Below are 13,637 nucleotides of genomic sequence, written 5' to 3'. Positions count from 1 at the left end.
TTAGTCCACTCTTGTATGCCACAGTCGCTCGCTCAGGGTTTTCCATTACCTCTGCGAATGCGAGTTTTGGCTCAGAGTGAACCTCATGTTCTTTTGACTGTGTGAGAGCGCACACAGACAGCAAAAGTCTGCCCTTAATACTACAGATTCTCCTACACAACCGATTTTCCTGGGTGTCCGGTTGTCCCTGAATTTCCAACATATCCCTGAAGCCATAGCATTACTTTTTCAAGCTCTGGTTAGATTCCTGAGCTTGGTACTGGATCTTTCGATATCTTGCATTCAGCCTGTGGTTGGTACCATAACAGCTGGAGCGTTTTCATTCCAGTATGCATGTTGAGGCCATGTTTCCTGCAGCACAGTGTTCTCCAGTGGCTTTCTCTTCTTTCTGATTCAGGTCAGTCCAGGAGGGAGTAATATGCTGGTCTTTGACTAGGTTTGTTCATACACGGTACCAGCCCATCACTTCTTGGGCTTTTGGCTAAGATCAGGGGTAGTATCTGTTCTTATCAGTTTTACTATCTGATATGCCCCCTCTATGGGGCCTATTAAAGGGAATTTTAGAATAGGGAGATGGAAGAAAAGCATTTTCTTTCCACTCCACGCCTTGACCTGGTATTGCAGTACTTCCAGGAGCAGTACACAATGCTTCTTTGTGTTGGACTTCCTAGTCTTGGTGGATGTCCGTGATGGTTCTGAGACAGGTCTTTTGTGAGAGGTAGGTGTCAGGGTTTGGGTCTCTGTCCTGTCGCTATCCCTTCCTCAAGGTTCGAGCTGAGATTCACATGCTTATGGCAGTTGGCCACTACTGGCTCCTGCCTTCCACTCTTCTCAACTATTGTGTTTTCTGTTTGTCGGCTGACTACTGTATGCATTTTCACAGTCTCTGGACATGGTTAGCCCTTTTTGCGTGTCTCTCATAATGTTTCTATGTGCACATCGGATTCCTTGTTTGTACTTTCTCATTTCCCTAGCCGAATCTCCTCAGTGGTCCCCCTTCGGAAGGCTCTTCACTAGTCTGTTTTCTCATGATCTGACTCTGCTCATTCTGGGCATTCCAGGGGTCCCTGGTGGGCTGTCAGATGGAATGCTTCTGCTTCTCAATTTTTCTATTTCTTTTTGGTCCATCTTTCTTAATTGGTTTGTTCTTGGGCCTACAGTTGGCCAGGGTTTTTCCGTTACCTTCTTGATTAATGCAGGTCTCAGGTTCGACTCGCCCTGTTCTCAGGGGTGTTGGATACTACCATGTCTGTTGGTCAGGGTCTACGGTACATTTCCTTGATGACCACTGTCTCCATCCTTGCCACCACTGTTTAGTTTTGTAGTAGGGTTCTGTTATTTCTCGTGCCTTCCCACCCAGAAAGGTCAACTTTGGGACGTCCTCATTGTCTATATGCTCCGGTGTCCCCTAGTGGATGAAGGAGTAAATAGAATTTTGGTACTTACCGATAAATCCCTTTTCCGATTCCATAGGGGACACTGGATGCCCTCCCAACGCTTTTCCTTACAGCTGTTTTGCCAGTCATTGCAGTTGCTTGTTGGTTGTCTGCTGTATCTTGGTTGTTGCAGCTTTTCTCGTTATTCAGTCTTTTGACATTTTGCTTAGTTGGTTCCTCCGTCTTCCTTTCTCTCCTTCCTCTGTTGTCTCTGCTCTCCGTCTCCTCTCGGCTTGGTTTATCTAAACTGGGCTTGGAGGGATATAGACGGGGAGGAGTCAGCTATACTTCCCGAAAAAATTAAAGTGTCAGGCTTCAGTTGTCCACTCGTCTATACCCCATTGTCTATATGCTCCAGTGTCCCCTATGGAATCAGAGAAAGGAATTTATCGGTAAGTACCAAAATCCTATTTTTACACCTGATGGCAGTACAACTGCAAACAAGATAAATTACCATAATGTTTACCAGTGCTAGTGTATTGCTAAAAGTAGCATTTTACACTTGCAGACATCCCGCCGCTTGCCTTCTGGGGTCCACTTACTGCTTCTTGACATTTTGATTGTCAACATGCCGCATGTAACCTGCCAGTAATCAGGCATTGTGCTTTACTTTTAGCGAGATGGCCTTTTACGGAGAGAATAAATTATAATATAGAAGACTCATTAGAGAGGAATGCCATACCTCAAGATAAAAGCCTAGAACACAGCTTATTGACAAAGTCGGGGACAGAGGAACATTCTCGGCAAACATGGGAGTATATTGATTTTAACGCCTAAGGAGACAGCATTTTGGGACTCCGCTAAGAGAAGCGATCAGTCAATACGTGCAGGATGACAAAAGAACAGCTAGGATTCCCTGTTCCTCAAGAATCCATTTACTATGCAAAGGGAACACAATGCTGAAATTAGGGGCTGTTACATTGATGGGTGATTTCTAAAATGATCTCTGCAGACAGCATTTCCAAAAGAGATGATTATCCCCAATTGTGACACAGACAAAGTTGTTCAATTTAATACCATTTACCCTGTTCTCTTACAATTTACAAAATCTTCCAGTATCTCAAAAGAAGAATTGCAAAAGTAAATTGGGATATTCATATAAAATCTGCTAAAATTTTGGAGGTGTATAAACTCCATAGATCTACCAGATGTTACTTTCATAGTCCTGTTATTGCCCTGTGTATCGCTGTAGGCACTCTATAGTTTCAGTAGTTACACATCTGTCAGATCATCAAGATCTAACACCTATTGTTGGCTTCAGAACTTAAAAAAAAACAACAATTTCAAACCTCCAATTGACCTATCCTTTTTGAACTCTCCTTCAAGTTATTCTTTAACAGTCTACAGAGGATTTAAGATTCTCGGTGTATTAGCTAGCATTAGCACAACCATAAACAGAGGCGCAGACTCTAATGCACTGGTGGTAATCTGCAGAGACCTCTGCAAGGAGATTTGGTCTTTGCTGTGCCCGATATCTATGCTGTAGCCCACTGCACTGGTTTCTAGTGTGATAGGCTGTAGAGGACTACGCACAAAGGGGTATATGCAATTAGCGGCGAATCGCGGCAAATTATCGGCCGTTTTTCAACTCGACACAATTCGACAGGCTAATTTCGGCAAGTGGGTGCCGAAATTGACCATATGCAATAAAAAACGGATTCGACAGTCCCGCGGCCGAAAAACGGCCGATTTGACGGATTTTGATCCGGTTTTTTAAAAACGGGAAAAAACTGGAAAAACCAGAAAAAAAATGGCGTGGGGTCCCCCCTCCAAAGCATAACCAGCCTCGGGCTCTTCGAGCTGGTCCTGGTTCTAAAAATCCGGGGGAAAAATTGACAGGGATTCCCCGTATTTTTAAAACCAGCACCGGGCTCTGCGCCTGGTGCTGGTGCAAAAAAATACGGGGGACAAAAAGAGTAGGGGTCCCCCGTATTTTATACACCAGCATCGGGCTCCACTAGCTGGACAGATAATGCCACAGCCGGGGGTCACTTTTATACAGTGCCCTGCAGCCGTGGCATTAAATATCCAACTAGTCACCCCTGGCCGGGGTACCCTGGGGTAGTGGGGACCCCTTCAATCAAGGGGTCCCCCCCCCCCAGCCACCCAAGGGCCAGGGGTGAAGCCCGAGGCTGTCCCCCCCATCCAAGGGCTGCGGATGGGAGGCTGATAGCCTTGAGAAATGTGAAAGAATATTGTTTTTTCCAGTAGTACTACAAGTCCCAGCAAGCCTCCCCCGCAAGCTGGTACTTGGAGAACCACAAGTACCAGCATGCGGGAGAAAAACGGGCCCGCTGGTACCTGTAGTTCTACTGGAAAAAAAATATCCAAATAAAAACAGGAGACACACACCTTGATAGTAAACCTTTACTACACTACTGCCGACACACACATACTTACCTATGTTGACCCGCCGACTGCCACAGTCTCCGACGATTCGGGGTACCTGTGAAAAAAATTAGACTCACCTCAATCCAGTGTCCGGGAGATAATCCACGTACTTGTTAAAAAAAGAAAACGCATACCCGACCATGCCGGACTGAAAGGGGTCCCATGTTGACACATGGGACCCCTTTCCCCGAATGTGCCGGGACCCCACGTGACTCCTGTCACTGAGGTCCCTTCAGCCAATCAGGAAGCGCTACTTCCGTGGCGCTCACCTGATTGGCTGTGCGCGTGTGACCTCAGACAGCGCATCGCACAGCTCCCTCCATTACTTTCAATGGTGGGAACTTTGCCGTCAGCGGTGGGGTTACCCGCGGTCAGCCGCTAACCGCGGGTGACCTCACCGCTAACGCAAAGTTCCCACCATTGAGTATAATGGAGAGGCTTTGCGAGGCGCTGTCTGACAGCTCAGACGTCCAGCCAATCAGCAGAGTGCCAGGACGTTGCGCTCGCTGATTGGCTGAAGGGACCTCGGTGACAGCAGTCACGTGGTGTCCCGGCATTCGGGGAAAGGGGTCTGATGTGTAAACATGGGACCCCTTTCAGTCCATGGTTCGGGTAAATGCGGTTTGTTTTTTTGCCAAGTACGTGGATTTATATCTGGACACTGGATTGAGGTGAGTATAGTTTTATTCACAGGTACCCCGGATCGTCGGATCAGGAGACGTGGCAGTCGGCGTATCAACATAGGTAAGTATGTGTGTGTCGGCAGGTGTGTAATAACGTTTTACTCTCAAGGTGTGTGTCTCCTGTTTTTATTTGGGTATTTTTTTCCCAGTAGTACTACAGGTACCAGCGGGCTTGTTTTTCTCCCGCATGCTGGTACTTGTGGTTCTCCAAGTACCAGCTTGCGGGGGAGGCTTGCTGGGACTTATAGTACTACAGGAAAAAACAATATTCTTTACATTTTCTCAAGGCTATCAGCCTCCCATCCGCAGCCCTTGGATGGGGGGACAGCCTCGGGCTTCACCCCTGGCCCTTGGGTGGCTGGGGGGGGGACCCCTTGATTGAAGGGGTCCCCACTCCCCCAGGGTACCCCGGCCAGGGGTGACTAGTTTGATATTTAATGCCACGGCCGCCGGGCGCTGTATAAAAGTGACCCCCGGCTGTGGCATTATCTGTCCAGCTAGTGGAGCCCGATGCTGGTGTATAAAATACGGGGGACCCCTACTCTTTTTGTCCCCCGTATTTTTTGCACCAGCACCAGGCGCAGAGCCCGGTGCTGGTTTTAAAAATACGGGGGATCCCCTGTCATTTCCCCCCCCGGATTTTTAGAACCAGGACCGGCTCGAAGAGCCCGAGGCTGGTTATGCTTTGGAGGGGGGACCCCACGCCATTTTTTACCGGGATTTTACCATTCCATCTAAAAAATAAAATAAAATAAAAAATATTATTTTTAAAAATATATAAAAAATACTTGTGCCTCCAAAAAAGACAAACCAAGTACCTAATCCCTTCTAATATAAATAGATATGCTATTACCAATAAAAAAAACACCAAAAAAAACATGTTTTAATTTTTTTTTATTAGTTTCACCCACCAAAGTGTGGCGGATTGAAAATGACGAATTTACTGTCTAAAAGCACTGTTGTCGAATTTCCAAACTTCAATCGAATATACCTTGGTCGAATTGCAGCACTTGTATCATTGCAGAAAAGTCGAATTTGACAAAAGTCGAATTTCAAAAAGTCGAATTTTGAAAGTCCGTTTTTTTAACGGAAAGTACTGAATTGCATTGACAATTTTTTTTTTTTTGGGGCGAAAAAGTCCCGTTTTTCGCCAATTTCGGGAATTCGACCGTAATTGCATATACCCCAAAGACGTCACAGGGATACACCAGAGCATAATCGCAGAAATGCCCAGGTTCATTCTTAGAGAGGTACTACCGGAAGCCACACAAGCAGGGCCCGATAAACAATGGGGCTGATGGAGCTGCAGCTCCAGGCCCACAAGCAAAATAGGCCCACAGCAACTACATACTGCTGTTAACAGGAAAATAAATTCCTGCTGCCTACAACAGCCTGCCAGTGACTCTGATGTCTGATGGGTACAGCTGCAGAGCCACCCCGACAGCACCTCTTTTTACTGCCGGCTGCAGGGAACTGGGAACCGGAGGATCGAGCGGCACTAAGACCCAGCAGCACTGCTCTGCTGTTGCCTGCACCGCCGCAGTGTTGAGGGGATGAGTGGGAGGGGACCAGGCCGGCTCGGCCATACTATTGCACAGCGTACGCGGCTGCTAAGGCACGGAGAGAAGGGCGCTGGGCAGCCTGGATTATGCTTCCAGCCTACTCAGAGGCCCATGCTGCATCGGCGGCTCTGGCGGTTCCCGTTGTATAATCCTTTCTCAAACTTGGCTCCCTCTAGATGCCGGGCAGGCCGGCTGCAGCTGTGTGCGGTGATTGGTGGCCTGGTCTCACGTGAAACTATCACTGTGTGCTGGTAGGTCAGATACCCCAGAGCACCCTGTTCCTGAGCTGGAGTCACCATCTGACAGTAACAGGTAACATAGAGAATATATTAACCCAGAGCTATCAATATGTTACAGTAGCATCACTTTTCCTACCCTTGTTACCAGGCTAAACCACCCCCCTCACCAGACTAATCCCCCCCTCACCGGGCTCACCCACCCCCCTCACCAGACTAATCCCCCCCTCCTCCCCCTGTCACCGGGCTCACCCACCCCCCTCACCAGACTAATCTCCCCTCCTCCCCCTGTCACCGGGATCACCCACCCCCCTCCCCAGACTAATCCCCCCCCCCTCCTCCTCCTGTCACCGGGCTCACCCCCCCCCCCCTCACCAGACTAATCCCCATTCCTCCTCCTGTTACTGGGTTTACCCACCCCCCTCACCAGTCTAATCCCCCTCCTCCCCCTGTCACCAGGCTCACCCACCCCCCTCACCAAACTAATCCCCCCCCAATCTCCCCCTGTCACCGGGCTCACCCTCCCCCCTCACCAGACTAATCCCCCCTCCTCTCCCTGTCACCGGGCTCACCCACCCCACTCATCAGACTAATCCCCACTTCTCCCCATGTCTCCAGGCTCACCCACCCCCCTCACCAGACTAATTCCCCCTCCTCCCCCGTCACCGGGCACATCCACCCCCCTCACCAGACTAATCCCCCCTCCTACCCCTGTCACCAGGCTCACCCACACCTCTCACCAGATTAATCCCACCCCCTCCTCCCCCTGTCACCGGGCTCAACCACCCCCTCACCAGGCTAATCCCCCCTCCTCCCCCTGTCACCGGGCTCACCCACCTCCCTCACCAGGCTAACCCCCCTCCTCCCCCTGACACCAGGCTCACCCACCCCCCTCACCAGACTAATCCCCCCCTCCTCCCCTGACACCGGGCTCACCCACCTCCCTCACCAGATTAATCCCCCCTCCTCCCCCTGTCACCAGGCTCACCCACACCTCTCACCAGACTAATCCCACCCTCCTCCTCCTGTCACCGGGCTCACCCACCCCCCTCACCAGACTAATCCCCCCTCCTCCCCCTGTCACCAGGCTTACCCACCCCCCTCATCAGACTAATCCCCCTCCTCCCCCTGTCACCAGGCTCACCCAACCCCCTCACCAGACTAATCCCCCCCTCCTCCCCCTGTCACCGGGCTCCCCCTCCCCCTCACCAGACTAATCCCCCCCTCCTCCCCCTGTCACCGGGCTCACCCACCCCCCTCACCAGACTAATCTCCCCTCCTCCCCCTGTCACCGGGCTCACCCACCCCCCTCACCAGACTAATCCCCCCTCCGCCCCCTGTCAACAGGCTCACCCAACCCCCTCACCAGACTAATCCCCCCTCCTCCCCCTGTCACCGGGCTCACCCACCCCCCTCACCAGACTAATCCTCACTCCTGCCCCTGTCACCGGGCTCACCCACCCCCCTCACCAGACTAATCCCCCCTCCTCCCACTGTCACCGTGCTCACCCACCCCCCTCACCAGACTAATCCCCCCTTCTTCCCCTGTCACCGGGCTCACGCACCCCCCTCACCAGACTAATCCCCCCTCCTCCCCCTGTCAACAGGTTTACCCCCCCCTCACCAGACTAATACCCCTCCTCCCCCTGTCACTGGGCTCACCCTCCCCCCTCACCAGACTAATCCCCCCTCCTCCCCCTGTCACCGGGCTCACGCACCCCCCTCACCAGACTAATCTCCCCTCCTCCCCCTGTCACCGGGCTCACCCACCCCCCTCACCAGACTAATCCCACCCTCCTCCTCCTGTCACCGGGCTCACGCACCCCCTTCACCAGACTAATCCTCCCTCCTCCCCCTGTCACCAGGCTTACCCACTCCCTCACCAGACTAATCCCCCTCCTCCCCCTGTCACCAGGCTCACCCACCCTCCTCACTAGACTAATCCCCCCACCTCCTCCCCCTGTCACTGGGCTCCCCCTCCCCCTCACCAGACTAATCCCCCCCTCCTCCCCTTGTCACCAGGCTCACCCACACCCCTCACCAGACTAATCCCACTCCCTCCTCCCCCTGTCACTGGGCTCAACCACCCCCTCACCAGGCTAATCCCCACTACTCCCCCTGTCACCAGGCTCACCCACCCCCCTCACCAGGCTAACCCCCTCCTCCCCCTGTCACTGGGCTCACCCACCCCCCTCACCAGGCTAACCCCCCTCCTCCCCCTGTCACTGGGCTCACCCACCCCCCTCACCAGGCTAATCCCACCCTCCTCCTCCTGTCACCGGGCTCACGCACCCCCTTCACCAGACTAATCCTCCCTCCTCCCCCTGTCACCGGGCTCACCCACCCCCCTCACCAGACCAATCTCCCCTCCTCCCCCTGTCACCGGTCTCACCCACCCCCCTCACCAGACTAATCCCCCCTCCTCCCCCTGTCACCGGGCTCACCCACCCCCCTCACCAGACTAATCCCCCCTCCTCCCCTTGTCACCAGGCTCACCCACACCCCTCACCAGACTAATCCCACTCCCTCCTCCCCCTGTCACTGGGCTCAACCACCCCCTCACCAGGCTAATCCCCACTACTCCCCCTGTCACCAGGCTCACCCACCCCCCTCACCAGGCTAACCCCCTCCTCCCCCTGTCACTGGGCTCACCCACCCCCCTCACCAGGCTAATCCCCCTCCTCCCCCTGTCACTGGGCTCACCCACCCCCCTCACCAGGCTAACCCCCCCTCCTCTCCCTGTTACCGGGCTCACCCACCCCCCTCACCAGACTAATTCCCCCCTCCTCCCCTGTCACCGGGCTCACCCACCCCCCTCACCAGACTAATCCCCACTCCTCCCCATGTCACCGGGCTCACCCACCCCCTCACCAGATTAATTCCCCCTCCTCCCCCGTCACCGGGCTCACCCACCCCCTCACCAGACTAATCCCCCCTCCTACCCCTGTCACCAGGCTCACCCAAACCTCTCACCAGATTAATCCCACCCCCTCCTCCCCCTGTCACCGGGCTCAACCACTCCCTCACCAGGCTAATCCCCCCTCCTCCCCCTGTCACCGGGCTCACCCACCCCCCTCACCAGGCTAACCCCCCTCCTCCCCCTGTCACCAGGCTCACCCACCCCCCTCACCAGACTAATCCCCCCCTCCTCCCCTGTCACCGGGCTCACCCACCCCCCTCACCAGACTAATCCCACCCTCCTCCTCCTGTCACCGGGCTCACGCACCCCCTTCACCAGACTAATCCTCCCTCCTCCCCCTGTCACCGGGCTCACCCACCCCCCTCACCAGACTAATCCCCCCTCCTCCCCTTGTCACCAGGCTCACCCACACCCCTCACCAGACTAATCCCCCTCCCTCCTCCCCCTGTCACTGGGCTCAACCACCCCCTCACCAGGCTAATCCCCACTACTCCCCCTGTCACCAGGGCTCAACCACCCCCTCACCAGGCTAATCCCCACTACTCCCCCTGTCACCAGGCTCACCCACCCCCCTCACCAGGCTAACCCCCCTCCTCCCCCTGTCACTGGGCTCACCCACCCCCCTCACCAGGCTAACCCCCCTCCTCCCCCTGTCACCGGGCTCACCCACCCCCCTCACCAGGCTAACCCCCCTCCTCTCCCTGTTACCGGGCTCACCCACCCCCCTCACCAGACTAATTCCCCCCTCCTCCCCTGTCACCGGGCTCACCCACCCCCCTCACCAGACTAATCCCCACTCCTCCCCATGTCACCGGGCTCACCCACCCCCTCACCAGATTAATTCCCCCTCCTCCCCCGTCACCGGGCTCACCCACCCCCTCACCAGACTAATCCCCCCTCCTACCCCTGTCACCAGGCTCACCCACACCTCTCACCAGATTAATCCCACCCCCTCCTCCCCCTGTCACCGGGCTCAACCACCCCCTCACCAGGCTAATCCCCCCTCCTCCCCCTGTCACCGGGCTCACCCACCCCCCTCACCAGGCTAACCCCCCTCCTCCCCCTGTCACCAGGCTCACCCACCCCCCTCACCAGACTAATTCCCTTCCTCCTCCCCTGTCACCGGGCTCAGCCACCCCCCTCACCAGATTAATCCCCCCTCCTCTCCCTGTCACTGGGCTCACCCACCCCCCTCACCAGACTAATCCCCCCCTCCTCCCCTGTCACCGGGCTCACCCACCGCCCTCACCAGACTAATTCCCCCCTCCTCCCCTGTCACCGGGCTCACCCACCCCCCTCACCAGACTAATCCCCCCTCCTCCCCCTGTCACCGGGATCAGCCACCCCCCTCACCAGACTAATCCCACCCTCCTACTCCTGTCACCGGGCTCACGCACCCCCTTCACCAGACTAATCCCCCCCTCCTCCCCCTGTCACCAGGCTTACCCACCCCCCTCACCAGACTAATCCCCCTCCTCCCCCTGTCACCAGGCTCACCCAACCGCTCACCAGACAAATCCCCCCCTCCTCCCCCTGTCACCAGGCTCACCCACCACCCTCACCAGGCTAACCCCCACCACACTTCATGGTTTGCATTCAGCCACTTTAAAGCAGGGCAGGGGTTGGTCCACATTTGAGAAAGATGTAACCCCAATACAGCGAAACACATTAGGAGCATCTTGATCATCCACCTCTTAACCCTTACACCAACCCCTGCTCTTCTTTTAACTGCTTGAAACCAGGAAGCTGCACAAACCCACAGTCGGCAAAAAATAAGATTTTACTCACCGGTAAATCTATTTCTCGTAGTCCGTAGTGGATGCTGGGACTCCGTAAGGACCATGGGGATTAGCGGCTCCGCAGGAGACTGGGCACAACTAAAGAAAGCTTTAGGACTACCTGGTGTGCACTGGCTCCTCCCACTAAGACCCTCCTCCAGACCTCAGTTAGGATACTGTGCCCGGAAGAGCTGACACAATAAGGAAGGATTTTGAACCCGGGTAAGACTCATACCAGCCACACCAATCACACCGTATAACTCGTGATACTATACCCAGTTAACAGTATGAAATATAACTGAGCCTCTCAACAGATGGCTCAACAATAACCCTTTAGTTAGGCAATAACTATAAACAAGTATTGCAGACAATCCGCACTTGGGATGGGCGCCCAGCATCCACTACGGACTACGAGAAATAGATTTACCGGTGAGTAAAATCTTATTTTCTCTGACGTCCTAAGTGGATTCTGGGACTCCGTAAGGACCATGGGGATTATACCAAAGCTCCCAAACGGGCGGGAGAGTGCGGATGACTCTGCAGCACCGAATGAGCAAACTCTAGGTCCTCCTCAGCCAGGGTATCAAACTTGTAAACTCTTACAAAAATGTTTTAACCCGACCAAGTAACAGCTCGGCAAAGTTGTAAAGCCGAGACCCCTCGGGCAGCCGCCCAAGAAGAGCCCACTGTCCTCGTGGAATGGGCTTTTACAGATTTAGGGTGCGGCAGTCCAGCCGCAGAATGTGCAAGTTGAATCGTGCTACAGATCCAGCGAGCAATCGTCTGCTTAGAAGCAGGAGCACCCAGCTTGTTGGGTGCATACAGGAGAAATAGCGAGTCAGTTTTCCTGACTCCAGCTGTCCTGGAAACATATACTTTTCAGGGCCCTGACTACGTCCAGTAACTTGGAATCCTCCAAGTCCCAAGTAGCCGCAGGCACCACAATAGGTTGGTTCCCATGAAAAACTGATACCACCTTAGGAAGGAATTGGGAACGAGTCCTCAATTCCGCCTTATCCATATAAAATACAGATAAGGGCTTTTGTATGACAAAGCCGCCAATTCTGATACACGCCTGGCCGACGCCAAGGCCCACAGAATGACCACTTTCCACGTGAGGTATTATAGCTCCACAAATTTAAGTGGCTCAACCCAATGCGACTTCAGGAAATCCAACACCACGTTGAGATCCCACGGTGCCACTGGAGGCACAAACGGGGGCTGACTATGCAGCACTCCCTTAACAAAAGTCTGAACTTCAGGCAGTGAAGCCAGTTCAATTTTGGAAGAAAATCGATAGAGCCGAAATCTGGACCTTAATGGAACCCAATTTTAGGCCCATAGTCACCTCTGACTGTAGGAAGTGCAGAAATCGACCTAGCTGAAATTCCTCCTTTGGGGCCTTCCTGGCCTCACAGTACGCAACATATTTCCGCCATATGCGGTGATAATGGTTTGCGTTCACTTCTTTCCTAGCTTTAAATAGCGTAGGGATAACTTCCTCCGGAATTCCCTGTTCCTTCAGGATCCGGCGTTCAACCGCCATGCCATCAAACGCAGCCGCGGTGCATCTTGGAACAGACAGGCCCCATGCTGCAGCAGGTCCTGTCTGAGCGGCAGAGGCCATGGGTCCTCTGAGATCATTTCTTGGAGTTCTGGTTACCAAGCTCTTCTTGGCCAACCCAGAACAATGAGTATAGGCCCTCATTCCGAGTTGATCGTTCGCAAGGCGATTTTAGCAGAGTTGCTCACGCTAAGCCGCCGCCTACTGGGAGTGTATCTTAGCATCTTAAAATTGCGAACGATGTATTCGCAATATTGTGATTACAAACTACTTAGCAGTTTCTGAGTAGCTCCACACTTACTCGGCATCTGCGATCAGTTCAGTGCTTGTCGTTCCTGGTTTGACGTCACAAACACACCCAGCGTTCGCCCAGACACTCCTCCGTTTCCCCGGCCACTCCTGCGTTTTTTCCGGAAACGGTAGCGTTTTTTCCCGCACGCCCATAAAACGGCCTGTTTCCGCCCAGTAACACCCATTTCCTGTCAATCACACTACGATCGCCGGAGCGAAGAAAAAGCAGTGAGTAAAAATACTATCTCCATTGTAAAATTACTTGGCGCAGTCGCAGTGCGAATATTGCGCATGCGTACTAAGCGGAATTTCACTGCGATGCGATGAAAAATACCGAGCGAACGACTCGGAATGAGGGCCATAGTTCTTACTCCTCTCCTTCTTATTATTCTCATTACCCTGGGTAAGAGAGGCAGAGAAGGGAACACATACACCGACTGGTACACCCACGGTGTTACCAGAGCGTGCACAGCTATCGCCTGAGGGTCCTTGACCTGGCGCAATATCTTTGTAACTTTTAGTTAAGGCGGGACGCCATCATGTCCACCTGTGGCCTTTCCCAACGGTGTACAATCATTTGGAAGACTTCTGGATGAAGTCCCCACTCTCCCGGGTGGAGGTCGTGTCTTCTGAGAAAGTCTGCTTCTCAGTTGTCCACTCCGGGAATGAACACTGCTGACAGTGCTAACACATGATTTTCCGCCCATCGGAGAATCCTTGTGGCTTCTGCCATCGCCATCCTGCTTCTTGTGCCGCCCTGTCGGTTTACATGAGCG

The 13,637-nt window shown here is 53.8% G+C and overlaps 1 protein-coding gene and 1 non-coding gene across 4 annotated transcripts in view; one reads left to right on the top strand and one right to left on the bottom strand.

The window, feature by feature from the left end:
• LOC134945416 (ankyrin repeat and fibronectin type-III domain-containing protein 1-like) overlaps positions 1–13,637 on the bottom strand; it is a 1,003,308-nt gene that overhangs the window by 688,512 nt on the left and 301,159 nt on the right. The gene's annotated exons all lie outside the window — the stretch shown is intronic.
• Positions 462–649, top strand: LOC134946671 (U2 spliceosomal RNA). Its single transcript, XR_010182320.1, has one exon. It is a non-coding gene; the product is annotated as a U2 spliceosomal RNA (small nuclear RNA).

The sequence above is a fragment of the Pseudophryne corroboree genome, chromosome 7 (assembly GCF_028390025.1).
Source record: "Pseudophryne corroboree isolate aPseCor3 chromosome 7, aPseCor3.hap2, whole genome shotgun sequence".
NCBI classification, from domain to species: domain Eukaryota; kingdom Metazoa; phylum Chordata; class Amphibia; order Anura; family Myobatrachidae; genus Pseudophryne; species Pseudophryne corroboree.
The sequence above is the reverse complement of the archived record's forward strand: the minus strand, read 5'-3'. Positions and strand labels throughout refer to the sequence as shown.